General features: G+C 42.6%; 1 non-coding gene and 1 pseudogene across 1 annotated transcript; one reads left to right on the top strand and one right to left on the bottom strand.

Annotated features, from left to right (window-relative positions):
• Positions 1-238: 238 nt before the first annotated feature.
• Positions 239-345, bottom strand: LOC136514676 (small nucleolar RNA R71). Its single transcript, XR_010773816.1, has one exon. It is a non-coding gene; the product is annotated as a small nucleolar RNA R71 (small nucleolar RNA).
• A 2,757-nt stretch (positions 346-3,102) lies between these two features.
• LOC136510779 (cysteine-tryptophan domain-containing zinc finger protein 5-like) lies at positions 3,103-9,081 on the top strand (annotated as a pseudogene).
• Positions 9,082-13,927: the final 4,846 nt, after the last annotated feature.

The following is a 13,927-nucleotide window of genomic DNA, read 5'->3' as shown; positions in this document are numbered from 1 at the left end:
ACTCCATTCAGTGGAAAGGCACATGAAGATGCTATTGCTCATCTTTAGAATTTTCTAGAGATAAGCAGCACAATCACCATCAAGGACGTTGCTCAAGACAGCATACTACTTCACCTCTTTCCATTCTCACTAGTGGGAAGGGCGAAGCAGTGGTTCTATACCAACAAATAACATCAATACGTGGGCAAGACGTTCAAAGGCCTTTCTAGCGAACATTTTCCCTATAGGCAAGACCAACGCCTTAAGAGGAAAGATTTCCAATTTCTAATAGTAGAAAGGAGAAACCTTTCTAGAAGCATGGGAACATTTCCAAGAATACATTTCAGATTGTTCTCATCATGGGATGGAAGATTGGTTGCTCATATAGAACTTTTACCATGGATTAACTCAGAAAGCTCATGAACAACTAGATGCTACTGCTAGAGGATCATTCTTGTCACTCATCCTTGGAAAAGCTAAAACTCTTATGGAGAAAGTAGCCTCTAATCAAGGCTGGTCCCAATACAATATTCAAGCATGCAATAAGAGCGAAGAAGTACCAGAAGAGGTGTGTGCACTGTCAACCAAGATGGATGTACTGTTGAATTGGCTTGAACAGCGAGCCAATTACAAGAAAGATCGTTAGGTCATTCAAGATGCTTTTAATTCCTAAAACGTATGTGGAGAATATTTGGGGGTTGATTTCCCCAAATATCAAGAAGATGCAAATATCATCATCAACAACTTTGCTCCACAACAATAGAGACCAGTGTTTTAAAGGCGTCGCCTAGGCGTCGCCTGGGCGACGCCTAGGCGTCTAGGCGTACCCAGCTCGCCTTGGGAAACAGTGACGCCTTGTCGCCTAGGCGTCGCCTAGGCGCCGCCTAGGCGTCTAGGCGTACCAAGCACTCGTCTGGACGCCTAGCCGCCTTTAAAACATGGATAGAGACAATGATGGAATCATCAACAACAGTGGTCAACTTACCAAGGTAAGTACCCAGATAATTATCCTTCTAAGCAGCCATCCTTCTGCAATGTAATATCATGTATGGAAGGAAACATCAGTTGTACCAAATAAAAGATATGCATATTATATATAGTGAGACTGTTGACTATTCTCATTAGCATATACTTTCTCTACCTCAAAATATAAGTCGTTATGGGATGCGTGCATGTTAAACTTTCTCAACTTTGACTAGGTTTGTAAATCACCTACAACTAAAAATAACAAAGTGTGGACACCGTTTTTATGCGACAATTGCCTTGTTCGTCTGTCTGTCACCCCATGCGATCGATCTCACCTCCCACGCTGTCCAACGGACGAGTAAGAAAAGGAAAGGCGCGGTAGAAAAAAAAACTGTCATCCCTGTGATCCCCGCCTGCTTTAAAGGAAATAAATCGATCACCTGAGGCCACATGTATAGAAGGAAACAATAATCATGCATGGAAGGAAAACAATAATCATGCCTAGAAGAAAACAATAAACATGCATGGAAGGAAACAATAATCATGCATATAAGCAAACATCAGTGATGCTAAATAAAAGATGTGTAGATTATACATGGTGAGACTGGTGAACCTTCTGTAATTTTTTAAACGAATATTCCCACCATTAGTATATAGGTCTATTCCCCAGTGTTTCTTCGTGCTCCCATTAGCATATAATATGAAAGTATTGTTGTGTTCGTCACCACTTCCAGTTGACTACTCCCATTAACATATACTTCTTGTACCCCAAAATATAAGTCGTTATGGGATACATGCAGATCAAACTTTCTCAACTTTGACTAAGTTTGTAAAAATACGTGCAACATTTATATCCTCAAATAAGTTTATTATGAAAATATATTCAATGTTCTATGTAATGATACTAATTATATATTATAAATATTAATATTCTTTTATATATAATTGGTCAAAGTTAAAAAAAATTAACTTCTCGGGAAGCGAGAATAAATTCTATTTTAGGACAGAGGGAGTATATGAAAGTAGTGTTGAAAATATTTTAACAATTAAGTTCATCTCTGTCTGATTGGTAAGCTTAGACATTATAATGGCATAGAAAATTTCGATTCTCATGGACACCCTCATGGATCAGTGCAAAATATCTCAATCCTACAGCATACACAAATGGCAACCTTAAAGTTATAATATTTTCAAATGGTGGACAATAAAGACCATCTTAGATGTTCTGGCAGTAGAGTATATACGTGCAGACACATAGGCATGGTGACGTAAGTGAGCAGCCAGCAGGAGTCGAGAGTCAGGGGTGTTTAGATCATAGAACTAAACTTTAGTCCTTTTCATATTGAATTTTTAGATATCAATTAGGAGGACTAAACATGAGCTAGTTATAAAACTAATTACATAAGTTGTGGTTAATTCGCTTGTCAGCGCTGTGTACAGGATGGTATGAAGATGTGGTTGAACTTATTCGTGGATTTGTTGGCGCACGAAAGAAATGGATATCAGAAATCTCTTCCTGTCGGTATAAAAAATAATCTTAGGCGCATCACGGAAAGATCTACATAGTAGAGTTTGTGAGCCGCGATGCCACGCTGTCTGTGACTGTGTAAATTTCACGAACTTAGCTTTTTGGATTAAATGTTACTTTAACGTCGGTTATATATTTTTACAGTATTGTTATTTTATCATGCGATCCGCGTGTTTTTAGTACAAAAGTTTAGCTGTCCCGTAGCAAAGCACGAGTATGAACCTATTTGTATATATACTCGAATCTATGTGTACATGATTATATGGAGATGCAGCAGAACTTATTCATGGATTTGTTGCCGCGTGAAAGAAATATATATCATATAATTCTTTTTGCCATTATAAAATATTATCTTAGCCATATTACGAAAAAAGTCTATATAGTAGAGTTTGTGAGCATGCGACGTTGCGCTCTTCGTGACTACGTTAATTTCACGAGCTTTGCTTTTTGAATTAAACTTCGGTATTTAATTTAACAGTATTGTTATATTATCGTGCGATCTGTGTATTTTTAGTATAAAAGATTTAGTTGTGCCGTATCAAACGTACGGACACGTTAACTTGTAAGACAAGAAAATTAAATAAATAAAAATATAAACGGCGGGGAAGGAAAATGGACGACGTGAAATACCCTAGGCCGCGATCTCGGCGGCGCGGCGCGGCGCGTCGGCGATCGGCGGGGGTGGCCCCGCCGCCGCCGCCGACGTCATGCTGGGGCGGCGCGGGGAGATGGGGTGCGAGGAGGGCGAGCTCGAGCTGGAGGAAGGCGAGGCGGCCTCCGGCGGCGGCGGCGGCCGCGAGCTGGTTGTACCCGACGCGCTCACCTACATCGTAAGAACGTTCTCAGCTCCCGTCTTCCTTTTTTTTTTCTCGTGTGTGGGGGGATTTTATTGGATGAATGAATGGCTTATCAGATGGCGGTGTGCGAATGCGTTCTCGTGCCGAGGTGATTATTTATTATTAATTGTCCAGCGTTGCGATTGTTTTTTGTTTTATTCTGCGTTACGCTTATTATAAGTACTTGGTGGCAATGCTGCAGAGATTTAGGTCGATTTTGCAGTGTATTTGATGTCATCACTGATTGGCATGAATGCGTGATTGTTTTTTCAATCTAACATAAATGCTGTGTGAAGAGAAAGTGTGTGTGTGGGGGGGGTGGGGGTTTAGATTCTGCGAGTTAATTGCTGGCCTCTGTGGGGTATTCGGATTTGTTTGCCTAACCTGTTAACTTACCTGGCAATGAATCCGAGCCGACGTGAGAATGCAAGACTAGTTCGTAGTTACTTCTGCAATCGCTGAGTAGTAGCACTAGTTTACAGCAATTTATGGTACCCCTTGGGTGAATTACGAAGCCTTCTTAATTTCAGTGCTAGATTTAGCAGGTCACTGGGACAAGTTAGCTGGTGATTGGCGGTAGCATAGTTTGTACGGTTGGTTCACGTGCACATTTTCCGTTTTCATTTGCTTTTGGTTGGTTTTCCGTTACCTGGCCTGCTTGGTGAAAACTCTGCTATGTTATCATGGATATGTATGAACTGGCAAAAAGTTTCAAGTTTCCCTGTTCTTCTGCTAATTCCAAAAAGAAGCTTCTTTTGCAGTTTTTCGATTATTCTATTTATGCAAGCTCATGCTCCAAAAATATACCCCCCTAACTATGTTAACTTTAATGATACCATAATCACCTTAGTTACATAGTTCTGTATGACTAATGAGGGATATTTGACTAAAACTTGAAGTAGTTTGCTATTTTATTTTTTAATAGTAAACTGTATGGACTTCTTATTCCATTATGTGGGGACCAATGAACTGATACTGAAGGAAAAATAACCATGTATTTTGGTAGGCCCTTGTACTTTACAATTTATAGGTCCACACGAATCAATTTCTGCTGTCGAGATCAGTGCCTGGAGGCAACATATAGACACAAATTGTCTCTTATACTCTGATTTTTTCTTTGGAATTTATTTATTCATATTTTCAACTCATTTTCCTTTTTTTGACTGATGTAGGACTTTCTAGCTTTTTAGCTCAATAGGATTTGTGTGGGGGACACTACTACAACAAAAGAGTCAGTAGTTCAAGCTAGTTGGGTCAGGCTAATTGAAACCCAACAAGAAAAGAGCCATGTAAACCAAAGAGGAACAAAGAAAGAAAACTATTGCAATAAAACAAAATAGTGGGTTTTTTATTTCTAATTTCCATGTCTATCCAAACACTACTATTATGGTGTACAAAGATTAATATTTTTTCATTTGGAATGCAATATTATATGGTATGTCCATTCTTATTCTGGAATTTGATTCATCATTGATAACTATTGGTACATTAACATTTCTTACTTTATTGTGCTGCTTAAATTCCTGTGTCCAAGTGAAGTGTTTTGGGTTAAAAATACCATGTAGTCAACAGTTTACAGTTCACAAGTGGATTTTGAGTCCAGCTTTCAGTTCTTAAGAGTGAGGGAGTTGATTGTACATCTAAGTTACGTGGGGAGGTAACTCATACAGGTTTGTTTGGATTCAAGGGATTTAATATATTTGTTATATGATAGTCCTGGGGTTACCTCAATAATTATGTAAGTGATAATGGGTATTTTGAGGGATGAATTATTCCTTCTAAGCTTATGCTTCACTGCTTCTATTGATAGTGCATTTAACTTTGTTGCCCCATACCTGTCTATACTTCAAGAAACTGCTTTGTCCTTTTACATACATGCTTTATCTTTTTAGTATTAGTATACACTCTCATAGTACAGTTTCATCCTTCTGGATGTTCAGCCTTTAAACTTTTACTTATAACTATGTTCCTTGCGCTAAAAGACTAAAGCATGTTGTATTATTTACAGGATGAAAGAATTCAAAATGTGTTGGGTCATTTACGCAAGAAATTCGAAGGTGAAATAACTCATACGAATTTGGGTAAGAGGAGTAAAAATTGCCAACCTGTTTGCTCTGTTGAGTTATGATGTTGTATTGGCTTATGTGAAAAATTGTTCACGCTACATATAGGTTCGATGTATGGATGCCATGGTTCGTTCTTGCCAACATACCCACGTTCCCCTTTGGGCTTTCCTCAATACAGGAACACTGCAGATCCAAAAAACCATGGCAGTGCCTCTAGATCACCATATGTGCCAACAGAGGTACACTTTACAAAATTTTACATATATTGACTTACTAGGATTGCTGCCTACATGTGACAATATTACAATGTGCTTCCAGAATGCGCAAAAGAACCATTTTGTTAAGACCGAATTAGACAGCAGCAGGAAAAATGACTACTTTCGAATATCCAATGAGAATGATGGCAATCCTTCTCAACAGATGCTAAACAGAGCAGTCAATGGTTCTGAGCAGAAAGCACCAAAAATACGTATCAAGGTGAACAGCAATAAAAGTTTGCCAAGAAATACTGCTGCTATATATAGTGGCCTGGGCCTAGACATTTCCCCTTCATCATCTACAGAAGACAACCTAGATGAGACTGCTGGGGCTCTGGTGCCCGAAGTTTTGACCGAGGCCCATACACTTGGACCCGGAGTGGTTGGTGGCGGTATGGGACCCCATCGGGCGAGGCGGAGCCCAACCCAGAGGGCGGACGAGGTGGAGCCTGCAGCCTCGGGGTCGGGCGAGGCGGAGCATGAACCCAAGGGCCGGGCGAGGCGGAGCGCAAACCCAACGGTCAGGCGAGGCGGAGCCCACAACCTTGGGGTCAGGCGAGGCGGAGCGCAAACCCAAGGGTCGAGCGAGGCGGAGCCCGTGGCCTGGGGGTCGGGCGAGGAGGAGCCCTCCCCTAGAGGTCGGACGAGGCGAAGTTCGCCCCCAGAGGTCGGGCGAGGCGGAGCTTGCGCGCCTGTGGGTCGGTTTGAGCCGTAGTCGCGCTCTTAACTGCTCGGATGAATCAATGTTGATGGTCATTAGCTCCTCCTCTTCGGGTACCCTAGTATTGGTCCCCGACACTCCTTCAAGTAGAAACTTCCCTAAACTGAAGGAAAAAGGAAGCTAGTGGAATCATCAGATAAAGGTGCCCCACCTAAAGTTTTGTTGAAGTTCACTAATACCTTTCTGTTGTTTTGATTCTAATGGTTCACATTTCTGCAGGAGAAATTGTTGGAAAAGATCAAGTACATTGAATGAGAAGCAGTGTAGGGGTTGATCATGATAACCTGAGAGCATCAAAGAAAATGAAGAAAGAATCCAATGGCCCTGTGATGAAGCATCAGCCCTCTGAGTTTGAAATAAGCAAGAGTAGTCCTGCTAGTGAGACTCTGAAAAACATTCAGAAGCGCAGTGGTATTTCTCCTGGCATGGGAAAGTATGGTTTATCTTCATCAGGTAAACATTCTCATGGTGAAGATAAAGTCTTCTCAGATGTGGTCATTAAAACATCAGATACAGAGAACTCTGGCCCTCGAGACTCATCCATTAAGAAGAGAAAATTGAAACAAAGGCAGTCAAGCCAACATGATCTGGACCCACGCTGTAGCAATACTGACACAAATGGTATTACAAAACAAAATATTAGTGAAACTAATGCTGTGAAGAAAAAAACCAGGCCAGAACTGAAGTTGTCAAAGACAGATAGGACAACTACCGATTCTAGAGGCACAGTTGGTGGAGTTGATGATAGGATATCTACTGACAAAAGAGTGTTTAAGTGAGCAACTTCATGAAAATACCCATTTCCAGCATCCATCACTCTCAGAAGGCACCACAAAGAGGAAAATTGATCGTGCACAAACATCTACAGCTGCGACTTCGAGTTCGTCCAAGATGTTTAACTCCCACAAGTATAAAGCTGATTTTCAGGAAATGAGGGCCTCACCTGTAGAGTCAGTTTCTTCCTCACCCTTGAGATCTTCTGATAAGAATCCTTTGGGTCGATATAGAAGCTCTTCATGGACAGTTACAGAAAATGTGCATTCTCAGGAGTCAGGGAAGAAAAATTCTTCATGCTCCAACAGAAATTATGATCTTGGGTCTGATTGTGATAAAACTAAGGCTCATATTTCTGGTTGCTTTAACGGAGACGTGGGTCATCATGTTCAGAAGGATAGGGACTTGCTGAAAGATAAACAAGACGTGATGAATGCATGCCTTATAAACAAAGGTTCTGGACTCGGTATTAGAAATGTCCAGTTGAATCCTGAACATAAAATCAATACAGATGTCCTTTCATCACATGACAACCATGGTCACAAGCAACCAACAGGTCGTCAGAATGGGAAAACACCGCCCCATTTCGGTTCAAACCAAGGTGACCATGCAAACTTGACTTATGGGAATATTAAGCCTGATAAAGGGAATATACCACATAAGGACCAGAAAACAAATCCATCTGCAGTCAAAGGAAGCAAGCAGCAGCCATCCTTAATCAATGCATCAAATGGTGATGCCTCTTACAAGGCAAAACAAATAGAAAAGGCTGTTATCGGAAATTTGGAAACTAGGAAGCACGTAACTCTCAAGGGCAATGCTTCAAATCTAACAAGCGCATCTGTTCTACTGAAGGAAGCTCGAGATTTGAAGCACTTGTCTAAACGTCTTAAGGTTTGATTGCTCAAAACATTTCTTATATTTTTACTGTTCCCATTCAAAATCCTCTCTTGTTGCAGGAAAAAGGGGATGAATTTGAGAGTACAAGCATGTACTTTGAGGCGGGTCTGAAATTTCTCCACGTTGCTTCTCTGTGCGAGACTCCAAATGTTGATAGCTCCAAACAAGGGGATTCTGTACAAGCTATGAAACTGTATTCTGAAACAGGAAACCTCCGTGGGTAAGAAACATCCTTATGGTTTTATTTCTTTAAGGTCTAGACAACAGTTGATTTATCATTCTTTTTATGATATTTGTGTCTATTATACCAAGTTTCAACAACAATTTTTATTTCTTGTAAGGAAAATTGATTATATTGGTTAGTGGCCATTTTATAAATGAGGATTCTCGATAAAGAGAGCCTAGATTACTTGTTTGATGGTATGGAAGCATGTTAGGTGCTTATTTCTTATTAATGAAAAGTTTCCTAGTTCCTCCTGGTTGGTCTCGAAAAAAAATAAATGCTTGTTTATGCGGTTATAGACTTCAGCATGTTAGAACTTTCATCCTTTCTAAGCCTTTGTTGATGACATTTCATAATTTAAGTTACATAAAGACTCTAATGTGCCTTGTCATTTGTACTTGCGTTGCATGATTAACTAATCTCTTCCTCTTGGCTTTGTTGTATTCAACAGATTCTGCGCTCACGAATTTGAGCTGACTCAAGAAAATGGCAAATGCTGCTTTGGCATATAAATGTGTGGAAGTGGCATATATGAAGGCTGCTTTCTTTAAAAGTCCTGGTGTAATTGAAGATAGGCATGCATTGCAGGCAGCATCTTTGATGGTTGCTCCAGATTTTTGTTTTCACACATGCTTTGGCTCATGTATCTGAAATTCTGAATTTGAATGTAGCAAGCCTCTAGGGTCATTACAGCCTATTTTGTTTGAGGAATTGTCGATGTTTGACCACCGATAGCCTGCCACGGGGGTACCCGGGGCAGTATGTTCGGACTTTAGTGTATGCAGAACTTGACGGTTAACGCAAGAGACAGTCAATTTATCCTGGTTCGAACCCTCGATCCTCGGTCGAGTAATAGCCCTACGTCCAGTTGGCGTTAGCTTTTGCGTTGGATTGATTATGAAGTGTTGTGTTGCACAATTGTTGTCTTAACTCTAGACCCCCGATCCAAGGAGCCCTGTCATTCTTTATATAGTCAGGAGGCTAAAGTCCTAGTCAGTTTACAATGAGAGTTTCTAGTAGGATTACAGAGTAATATTGTTACTAAGATTACAGGAGAAGAATCCTAATTAGACTAGGTCTTCTCCCTTCCTTGCGGGATATCCCGTGGGTCCTGCACTGATAAGCCCTCGAGTACTTCATGGTTGAGTTCTGGAAGCCTCGTTTTGTTCCTTCAAGTCTCGTCGAGCAGGAACAAGCGTCGTTCGAGTGCTTTCTTGAGCGAAATCGTGTAGCGCTTCGCGAGATCTTTGCGTGGTGTGTACTTTTTTTAAGAAAAAAGTACTCCCATTTGGATATAGCCCCCGAGCCTCTTGCTGTTTGGCACAGGGAGCTTTGAGGGTCTTTTCTTGAAATCCCCTTGACTCTTCGTCGAAAGGTTTCCGAGCATATACCTGTCTTTTTGTTGAAAAGAGCTCGGATTTAGCTATGTCCGGGTTCTTTTTGTTGAAAAGAGCTCGGATATAGCTATGTTCGGGTTCTTTTTATCTTGTGGCCTTGAAGTCGTTTGTCTTGAAGAAGTCTTCTGAGTGACGTATGCTTTTTTGAAAAAGTGCACTCACTGAGTGTAGCCCTCGAGCCTCTTGCTATTTGGAATAAAAAATTGGAGGGTCTTATCTGAGTTGTTTGAAAGAACTGCATATCTTTCCTTTTGCAGCCCCCGAGCGTATATCCGGGTTGTTTTGTCTAGGAAGAACTCAGATGCGAGGTCTTGGCGTATTCTTTGATAGTCTGCTGTTGTCAGATGTAGTTGTATGGTGGTGGTTGAGTTTGAATGCCTTATGTTCACGAATTCTACTGTGTTGGTATATTCTTTCGAATATGCTCGTCTTCGATTACTGTTCCCTCTCGCCTGAGTCTTTCATTATTGAGTCCTGTCTTTTCACTGTGTCCTTTGTTAGGCTTGTTTTGTTGGTACTCCTAGTCCATGTGCACCGCTCCTTTGATCTATAAATACCCTCTCGGAGTGCTTGTTTTCATCCATTGAACATTCTGTTGAAACCTTCGTGGTCATGAACATGGTAGTTTGTGAAGTAGAGCAGCCCCGGACGTGTTTTGTAGTTCTTGTATGTCTTGTCGTAGCTGGAGGAAGTCTTGTGATAGGGATTAGAGGTAGGCTAATCCCGCAGCAGCATTGTACCAGGATGTACGTGGCGGTAGTTGGAGGAAGTCTTGTGATGTGGGCTTTGTTCCTTCATCTGACAGTTCTAGGTTGATCCTCGTCGCCTGTTCTGAGACTGTCCGGTGCAGATCAACACCATATCCAGCATCACATCGGTCTTGGGTAGACAGATGCCTGCCGACCTTCTCTGCTCCATGTTGTCCTGCCGTGCTGCTGATTTCCACCTTGGATGCACTGTGTCCGTCCTTTGAAGAAAACAATGTTGCTGAGGGCGGTTTGTCCTTCCGAGTAGCAATTTGGGACACGTAGTTGTTCCAGAGCCTAGCCGTGTCCGTGTTTCTCTTTGCTACTTTGCTTTTCGTGGTACCGAGTTCATTGGGTCTTGTAAGATTTATAATCTTCTATTTTTGGAGTCGCTTGTAATGGAACGAATCTTGTCTTCTGAGTTGTCCTTTACTTTTCTGCTGTAATCCCTGTCGTTCATGAAATTACCGAGTTCTTTCCATAATAACCGAGTTCTTATGTTCCTTGTGAGGTAGCCCTTCTTTTCTTCATGGTTGACGGGTTGTTTTTTGCAGTAATCTGATAACTCTGCCGTAGTGTTGGATGGATAAGTCTGAAAGTTGTCCTTTACTTTTCTGCTGTAATCCCTGTCGTTCATGAGATTACCGAGTTCTTTCTATAATAACCGAGTTCTTATGTTCCTTGTGAGGTAGCCCTTCTTTTCTTCATGGTTGACAGGTTGTTTTTTGCAGTAATCTGATAACTCCGCCGTAGTGCTGGATGGATAAGTCTGAAATCTACCCGTTGAATTGTACCATTGTGTGGATTTGTGCCCTCCGTCATTTTAGCTGCGTCAGTAAATGGACCGTTGCGCTCTCACACGGTGCTTTAACTGGCCTGGTGGGCCGTTTTTATCGCTGTAAAATCTATTTAATGACCCTTCATCTTCTTTTTCTTTACTGCCCTTCTCTTGCCTTGAAAACCCTAGCTCTCAGAAATCCACCGTCGCCATTGCCGCTGCCGTCTTAGCGCCGCCGTCCAAACTTTCTCTTCCCCTAGTTGCTTTTTTTTGCCTCCGTTAGTACATGGGTAAGAAGAAAACCGCGAGCAAGTCCCAGTCTAACTTCGTGGATGAGGAATCATCACTTTCTTTGATCGAGAACCAAGAGTTTGTGGCCATGAGGGCTGCCCAGAAGGTTTGGCCGGCTCCGACAACAATCGAAGAGCAGCTTTGCGAGCTTGTCTGCGACGGCTTGATCCAGAGCAAGGACTTTGCTGAATGGAGAGCTCCAGGCGAGCATCGGGTCCCTGCTCTCGGTCCTAGTGAGATCGTCCTCTTTGTCTCCTTTGTCCGTGCTGGACTCTGCCTTCCCGCTTCTGCCTTCCTCCATCGATTCCTTAATTATTTTGGGGTTACTTTGAACGATCTTACCCCCAATGCTGTCCTCCATCTTTCTGTCTTTGTTCATCTTTGTGAAACCTTTCTTGGAATTCCTCCTCTTTCCCTCTTTCATTTCTTCTTTCGTCTGAAACCACAACCCCGTCGTGATGACACTTCTGTTCTTGGTGGGTGTGGGATTCAGTTCCGTCAGGGTCTCAAAATTAAAATTTTTTATTATCACTTAGTTGACTCTGTGAAGGATTGGCGTTCCGAGTGGTTTTATTCCGCCAACATGATTCCTCCTCTTTCCGTTCATTCTTCTTCTGGTTCCACGGTTAACGATCGATGGGAAAAGAAACTCTTGACGGATTATGAGAACCAGGCGATCAAGCTGCTTGTTGAGAGGATAAGTACTCTGAAACAGCAAGGTTTGACCGGCCTTGGTATTATTTCTAGTTTTCTTCACCGTCGAGTCCAACCTCTTAAGGAGCGAGAAAACTTTGGTTTTGAGTACTCTAGGGCAGAGGATCCATCTCGTATGGTCCCTGCCCTTGAGTTGACCGATGAGGAGGTGCTCGAGCGTCTTCGGAAGATGCTGAAAGGGGTGAACGTCGTTCCTTACGATGCTGTTGAGTATTGCGCTAAGAACCCTCCTCCTACTGTGACTTGTTTTTCTTTATTTGAGTACTTTTTGAATTTCCTTTGTGGTCTCCACCTTTGTTTAATCTTTCTTATCTGGTTGTTTTACTCTTCTTTGTAGGAATTGGGGCGCAACTTTGTTGACCCAATCCCCCTTGATATGCTCCCTGTTGTGGTGAATACTGGGGAGGATCTTGCTGAAGCTTCTGTAATTAGTAAGTTCCAAATCACCACATCGTTTCCTAGAGTTTCTTTCGGAGTTGTTGATGTATATGAAGAATATGTTCCTCGTCCAGTCCCCTGAGGTCCTCGTAGCGTCTCGAAGAGGGGGCGAATGGATGGTTCTTCAACTGGTCTGCCTGCTTCCAAGAAGTCTCGCAAGCCAAGTACTCGTCCAGGTACTCCAGTTGTAGCTAGCATGCTCTTAGGTGAGCATATTAATACTCTCTGTCCCTTTGTTTTCTTGTTTTTATCTTGAACCGATTACTTTTGTTCTTTTTTCAGCGGGTGCCTTGGTGGCCTTGGTCGAGACCGAGGAGGAAGAGGATGATGAAGTACCCCTTATCATGCGACGATGAGTTGTTTTCATATTCTCCTGCCGTTGAATTCATCCTCTTTGTTTTGACTTTTAGCCTTGATCTTTTTGTAGTAATCGGACGTTGGGTATGGGTTCTTCTGAGGCTCCTGCGCCGGTTTCTTCTGTAGCTCCGGTGTTGAGTTCTTCGGTAGCTTCGGTACCGAGTTCTTCCGTAGCTCTGGTGTCGAGTTCTTCCGGGGCTCCGGTACTGGCTTCTTCTAGGGCTCCGGTACCGGCTATACCGCTCCTACCGCCAAGTGGCGGGGACATTTTTGCCATCATGGTCCCCCTGCGAGGTCCTCTTTTTGTTTTGCGAAGAAGAAGGTGGCTGGGTGAGTGGATTCTGGCTTCGTCTCTTTGCTTCTGTTCTCCTTTTCTCTGGTTCTCATTAGCGATTTCTTTTATCAACTTTTAGGCCTTCATCTTCTCTCGTTTCTCCGTCGACTTCTTCTCAACCCTCCATTGTGCCACCGAGTACTGAGCCTCAGGACTTGCAGTGTACTATTGGTGAAGTGGCTATGGGGGCAACGAAGCTTTCTAGCGACGGTGCCGCTGCGGACTTGGTTGCCCCAGAGGTGACCATGGCCATTGCGGTGGGTCCTTCTGAGGGATTGGCCTTGGCTTCCCAGGAGGTCGCTCTGGTCATGCCTTCTTCACCTCAGCCGGCCTCTCCTTCTCCTTCTCTTGCCTCCGGTGGTCTATCTTTTGATGACGATGTGGTGCAGCAGTTTGATGCCACTCATCGACTATCGAAGTTAACTGCTGCCTGGGGAAGCTTATCGACCCTTGTGACTTCTTTTGGAGAAAAGCTCTAGGTAAGTTTTTCCGCCATTCCTTCTTTGGATGTTCGCTTTTCTTCTGTCCTTATGCTTTGTTTTTCTTTCTCTTTCTGCTCAGTCCTTCTCTCATGATCATACCGGCTTCTTTTTCTCGTCTGAAAACGAGAAAAAGTTGTCTT

The sequence above is a fragment of the Miscanthus floridulus genome, chromosome 16 (genome assembly GCF_019320115.1).
Source record: "Miscanthus floridulus cultivar M001 chromosome 16, ASM1932011v1, whole genome shotgun sequence".
Classification (NCBI taxonomy): Eukaryota; Viridiplantae; Streptophyta; class Magnoliopsida; order Poales; family Poaceae; genus Miscanthus; species Miscanthus floridulus.
The sequence above is the reverse complement of the archived record's forward strand: the minus strand, read 5'-3'. Positions and strand labels throughout refer to the sequence as shown.